The sequence below is a fragment of the Suncus etruscus genome, chromosome 1 (assembly GCF_024139225.1).
Source record: "Suncus etruscus isolate mSunEtr1 chromosome 1, mSunEtr1.pri.cur, whole genome shotgun sequence".
NCBI classification, from domain to species: Eukaryota; Metazoa; Chordata; class Mammalia; order Eulipotyphla; family Soricidae; genus Suncus; species Suncus etruscus.
In genome coordinates, this window is record NC_064848.1 from 17,327,029 (window position 1) to 17,334,151 (window position 7,123).

The 7,123-nt window shown below is 34.9% G+C and overlaps 1 non-coding gene across 1 annotated transcript; it reads left to right on the forward strand.

Moving 5' to 3' along the window:
• Positions 1-816: 816 nt before the first annotated feature.
• On the forward strand, positions 817-949 carry LOC126032176 (small nucleolar RNA SNORA51). The gene has a single exon (XR_007503826.1). It is a non-coding gene; the product is annotated as a small nucleolar RNA SNORA51 (small nucleolar RNA).
• Positions 950-7,123: the final 6,174 nt, after the last annotated feature.

Genomic DNA, 7,123 nt, shown 5'->3' on the forward strand with positions numbered 1-7,123 from the left:
ATTTATAACTTTAGTAAAAGAAACACGTATTAAGCATCATATAGAAACTTCTCGAAGTAGAATTTAACAAGTTATTATAATAAAAATTAATAGTCTGCTTACACTTTCAATACTTTGATAGATTTTAAACAGATATATTTTGTTTGATTATTTTTTTAATTCTAAAGCATGAGAGAAAAATTTCCTAGGAAAAAATTCATGAGTACAATTTCTCACAAAAGTATTTCTCAGTGAAAATGACTGTAACCTTGAACAAATATAAAATAAAAGAATTGATTGCATTCAGCTAATGTGTATCATGCTTGCTTCCCTTTTTGTTAATATTTTGCTTAACACAACAGTACCACTTTTATAATTATAAAATGATTATTCTTCCCTCATTTATCTTCTGAATATAAATCATTTATAAAGGTAATATATATAATAATATATCCTCTCTCAAACTGAGGTTGGAAGCCTCTAGACAGGACTCTGCCTATTTTCAGGATATTTGATTTTTGATTGGGAAGAGGACATATTAGGTGATGGGTATTCCCCTGATTCAATGTGAATATGTACCCAAAATATTACAGTGAAAGATATGTAAGCCATTATGAAAAAAAATTGTGTTTTTAATCAGAAACTTTCTTTGACTTACATGTATTATTATATCAATTATATTATATGTTATGTTATGTCACTATATTATGTTATATTAGTTTACCTCATTATGTTAATCAATTTTGTCCTTTAAATAAATTCTTACTTTAAAAAAAACAACAACAACTTTAGTTTGCCCTGAAGAAAAAAAAATAAAATAAATAAAAGATAAGATAAGGCCTCCCAATTCTTACCACAGGCTGTGTTCTTTACACTGGCTGTATAGAAAGAGGAGGTACAGTAAAGGCACCCCATATACACCTCAACACAGGCCCCTTGCCGGGTATGTATTGTGAATTGTGGGACAAAAAAATAATAATTATATATATTACTATATATAATTATATATTATATAATTATAGTGATATATAAAATTATTATATATTTATTAAGATCAGTACCTTCAAACTTGCCTACTGGTTAAAAAACTAACATACAGAATCAATTAAGACTACCAGAGTTTTGATCCTGCTTTTAAGTCAAAACTTTCTTTAAAAAAAAATGGACCAGAGACATAGTTAAGGGAATTAGGCTCTTACCTTGCATGTAGCTTACTTTGGTTCTATCCCTGATATCAACTGAATCCTCACCAGGAGTGATCCCTGAGCACAGGGTCAGAACTAAGAACTAAGTATAGCTGGGTGTGACCCACCAAAATCAGTGAATGGATAAATAATGAATTAATATGAAATGCTAGAAAAATCTTCCTCAAAAGTTTCTCATTTAGAAAATAAAAGGCATGATATAGAAATCTGCTTTATGATATTTTGAGATTGGATGGTAATATGTAAAGTCTCTGGAACCTCTACGTATTGCTAATAAGCTCTAGCTTCTCTTATATATTAATTTTCACTAATTGACTTTGAACAATTAATTTTCTAACCTCTCATGTGACAACAGTTCCTAAGGCCTGGATAGAGAATTTGGCCATGTTCTGACAGCAGAAAAAATGAATTTAGAACAAATTGGAGAGCAGACTCAAATCAATGCCCCAAGAAGAGTGACCCTTAGGTCTTCCCTGGCTTCTCTTCCACATTATTTTTGCTTTCAATGATGGGCCTTGTTTTGTACTCAATGAGCATCAAATTAAACAGAGAAATTAGCAAAAGGAATTTAATTGTGATTCGGCCCCATTTTTCCTGATTTTTATTGTGTTAAATGTAAAATTAAGTCATATAAGTTTTTGGGAAATCTTGTGGCTCAGACATCCTTTTATAACCTGAGAAGCCAGAAGTGTGAAGTGAGATTTGGACACTTGTAAACATCAAATAAAGTTTTTCACACTGAAACTGGAACTCACGGCCCTCATCTGTAGGCCCTCATTTGCACCATAGCAGTACAATTTAATTTATTATTTCTTCACAGCTTACAATTCATTCTCCAGAAATATATTCAGAATATTGGCTGACTAGAGTAGTTCACTATTCTGATTGAATGTATGAATAACTATATAGAAAATACAACCTACTTTTAAACATTTAACATTTTGTAACTTAAACTGTGTCCTAAAGTCCAGATTACAATTTTTGTGTATGATGACTAGATATTATAATATTCTGAGGATTTCAAGGTGAAGGAAGAATTTAGCTATAAATCATATCACTACATTTAAACTTTATTCACCCATTCATATTGAAATAAATGTGCAAAACTTCAGATTTGTGTGAGAAAATTCAGATAAAAACTATTTGTTTCAGTTCAAACCACAGTTAACAATAATGACAAAATAATATTCAAACTTTAACAACCAACTTAAAAACGAGTTTGTTACTCTGGCTGGATAAGGCAGGGAATAGTTGCTTGGAATGAATCTGGGAGGTTGACATTGGGTGGCATTGGTCCAGAAACATTGAGTGTTTAAAACCCAACCTACATTTGTAAGCCACAATTTTTAAAACCCAAATTTGTAAACCACAATGATATAAATTATTCTTTTTTTTGGGGGGGGGGGGCCCGGAGAGATAGCACAACGGCGTTTGCCTTGCAAGCAGCCAATCCAGAACCAAAGGTGGTTGGTTCAAATCCCGGTGTCCCATATGGTCCCCCGTGCCTGCCAGGAGCTATTTCTGAGAAGACAGCCAGGAATAACCCCTGAGCACTGCCGGGTGTGGCCCATAAAACAAAACAAAAAAAAAATTTAAAAAAATTATTCTTTTTATAAGAAAAAACTATTATATAGCCCATTGGTCAGTTGTAGTGGGAGCTATTTGTAAAGGGTTAGGTTTTGGTTTTTGTGTGTTTGTTGGTTTTGGGTCACCCCAGGCTGTACTCAAGGAATACTCCCAGCTCTGCTCTCAGAAATCACTTCTGACAGTGTTAGGGGGACATGCCAGGGATGGAACCTGGGTCGGCCTCATGCAAGGCCCTGTATCTGTTGTGCTATCACTTTGGCCCCTGGTAAAGGATTTATACTGCACATGAAGGTTTGAAATGACATGTTTTCTAGACATCAATGAACAGAAAGCCAACTATGAGCCTAGGATTGTCAGGGAACACAAAGGAAAAGGGATAGAACAGGCATGACTTACATTTCTCAGAAAATGATGTTGGCAAAAAAAAAATTATTCCCAGTATGAGAAGAAACTGATACAAATTTGGCTTTCATCTTCAATTTTTTAAAAGCTCTGTAATATATATTTCTTGAGTTTTGTCTCTATTTTGCTATCATAATGTTGAATCTAATAAAGATTAAATGGAATGTTTTTCTGATAGAAATTATTTGACATAGTAATTTACATCAGTGGGGTGTCTGAGATTAAATATTTTTGTGCCTATATCAAAGAAACAAAGACAAATATATTTTCTGCTGGGAGAGTTGCGCTGGTGAAGAGGGTTGTGCATTTTATAGATGAAACCCAATCATAAATATATTTGTAACCATGATGCTTAAATCAAATATTTATTTATTTATTTATTTATTTATTTATTTATTTATTTTGGTTTTTGGGCCACACCCAGTGGTGCTCAGGGGTTACTCCTGGCAGGTACGAGGGACCATATGGGACACCAGGATTCGAACCAACCACCTTTGTTCCTGGATCGGCTGCTTGCAAGGCAAATGCCACTGTGCTATCTCTCCAGGCCCAATAATTATTTATTTAAAAAAAAAGAAATTAATTGGCATCAGTGGGTTGTCTGAAATTAAATATTTTTTATGTCTATACCAAAGTAACAAAGACTACTATATTTTCTGAAGGACTAGTATTGAAGGACTTCCTACTACCTATTATTTTCTTTTTTCTATTTTTGTTGGTGTTTATTTGTTTGTGGACCACACACAGTGATGCTAAGGGTTACTTCTGGCTATGCACTCAGAAATCTCTCCTTATTTGGGGGACTATATGAGATGCCAGGAATCAAACCCAGGTATGTCCTGGGTCATTCACATGCAAGGCAAACATGCCCTACCTCTGTACTATCGCTCAGGCTTCCTACCTCTTATTTTTTTAAACATATTTATTGTTATAGTTATTAATATTATTATTATTATAATCTCTTTTCCTTTCAAAATTCATTAAGCAAACAGAAGAATCCTTGTCTCCAAGCAAACAAAAGTGATTAGTAATTCCATTAGATTTATATTAAATATACCTTTAATAACATCACTATTGTTATTATATTATTATAACTATTATTATACTGTTTTTATTCCATTGCTTACTATTAAATTTAAACCATAGTTATTTAAATTTTATTTTATTAACAAAAATAAAAAAGAAGGGGTTGGGGAGATTGAAACCATTGAGATTTACGAAGTCCTTCATAGTATTGGAATGAACATTTTTGACATAGTGCGATCTTAAGTAATTTTATAATGTTTCTTAAGTAGTTTTTAATAGGAATAGCGATTTCTTAGTAATAGGTGTGATTGCAAATTTAGTTATAGGCTGCAATAACAAGGTAAGGAAGACTAGGCTCAAAGAGACAGCTGATTCCTAGAACCAGGCTAAACTTAATTGATTCCTGGAACCAGGCTGTAAACCGTAATGACATTCCAGTGCAAGGACATCTTGCATTCCAGCACAGAGACACCTGGAAAGGACAAGGAAGGGAGATGAAACCAGACTGACCATTCTGCATTCCAGCATTGGGACAACTTAGTCCTGGCAAGAGGGAGGAACCAAGAGATGGCAGATGGCTCTTGAAGATTAGGGAGAAATAATTGCACACAGTCACTAAAAATTAACACATAGATGGCACAATAGGTATAGAATAAGGGTAAAATCAAGTTTAATGCTATTCTCGCTTCTGTCGCTGGCTTGCTTGAAGTATGATATAACAAGCAAGGCTCCCTTCCCCTAATCACTCTGGTCACTATGCTGTCAAGGGAAAGGGTTCTCTACCCTGTAGATTAGAAGCCACCTGGAAGATCCAGCCCATATCTCTACATACCATTGGGCGGGGGGGGGGGGGGGGGGGAAATGATGTCATGAAGGGGCTGAACAGACAGAAATTTGTGCCTTTTCTGTAAAACTTATTGGATAATTTAAGCTGTATAAACCTATAGAATGCTTTGACCTGTGTGCTCACTATCATATGAATTCCCATATATTTGTGAATTTGGATGCTCAGGGTCTCACAGCAAATCGAATTCCTGGCTTGTGATGACACCACAGAGCTCTGGAGAAATAAACCTGCATTGCTGATTAAATCTCTGAAGGTTTGTGGTCTCTAATTAAGGTGGTGGGCTCTTCCAGACACTGGGAATCCCCAGACCCTGAGTTTTTCTCTGGGCCCTGGGCATTCCTGGACCTTGGGCCTTCATTAGGTCCTAGACTTTCTTGGTTCAGTTTAATAATAGTTAGATTTCAGACATACAATGAATCAGGGCCAGTCCCACCACCAGTGTAGATCTCCATCCACCAATGTTTTCAGCGTGTGTATTATACCACCAACATTTGCCCCCTGGCCTGCCAATGCAAAGGCCCATTTAAAGTTTAAATAAAAAGTTTAGATTTAAAGTTAGAGGTTGGGGGGCGGCGAGGTGGCGCTAGAGGTAAGGTGTCTGCCTTGCAAGCGCTAGCCAAGGAAGGACCGCGGTTCGATCCCCTGGCGTCCCATATGGTCCCCCCAAGCCAGGGGCAGTTTCTGAGCACTTAGCCAGTAGTAACCCCTGAGCATCAAAAGGGTGTGGCCTGAAAAACCAGAAATAAATAAATAAATAAATAAATAAATAATAAAGTTAGAGTTTGGATCCCTTGATTCCATTGTTGTTACTTGGATATTTATTTGTCTTTTTTTTTTTCTGCCAATGTACCTGTGACTACATGGCCCTTGGCCTCATTTTTCTTTTTTTTCTTAAACTTCTTTTTAATCATATAAAAATACAAAAATATGAAGTAGAACAAAGTAATTTGTGTCTCAAAGATCTGTGAAAAGGGCAGGAGCTCCTATCTAAAAGCTAAAAAAATAATAAATGGGTGGCAGTTTTTTTGCATAGTAGCAACAAAAGTTGGAGAAAATAAAAGGAATAAACCTTTGGCCTAAAAACATGGTGTCCCAACCCATGAAGGATCCTGCCATAAGACCAAAAAAATTGAAACATACTAAGAATTATTTTTGAGAACATAATAGAAAACTATTTTTAGTGATAGACCTAAATGGATTTCCTATCATTTAAAGATATTAAAGTGAGACTTATTTGAGAAATGTAACTACTATTTGAATTAGAGAGATTTTTATGTAATATATTGTGGGTTCATAAATTTAATAAAAACATGAGACATTTAGATTGCACATATAAAATATTTGCACACTGCTAATCATTATTTATATCTTTAAATAAGGATTAGAGAGGACTTTAAAGAGTCTTTCAATTATGTAATGGAAAACAAGACATATAAAAGGATTAGATATCCTGGGAATTTAAAACAATACATTCAGGAGCTGGAGAGATAGCATAGCAGAAAGGGCAATTGTCTGGCATACAGCTGACCTGAGTTCCATCCTCAACATCTGTATGGTCTGATCACCTAAGTACCACGATGAGCAATTCCTGAACATTGCTGGATGTGACCCCAAAACAAACCACACCAGAAAAAAAAGTAACATGTAAAAATATACGATCAGTTGTGAAGAAATTGTTATATAAAAGAGTAAAACATTACATTTATAGGAAGAAGCTACAGATTTCTCCCTCTCAAAATGTGTTGGGAACAACTATATCACTTATAATATTGTTGTACAGTTCTGAAAAGAGGTGAACAATTTAAAAATACTTTTAAGATAAGTAACAAAGATATTAATGATGCTATAAATTCCCATTTATTGTTTAAGCAAATAATTTTTATTTTTTGTTTTTGGGCCACACGGTTGACACTCAGGAGTTATTCCTGATTATTTGCTCAGAAATTGCTCCTGGCTTGGGGTACCATATGGGATGCCAGGGGATTGAACAGTGGTTAGTCCTAGGTTAGTGCATGCAAGCCCAACTCTACTTCTGCGCCACCACTCCGGCCCCTAAGAAATAATTTTTAAGTCAAAA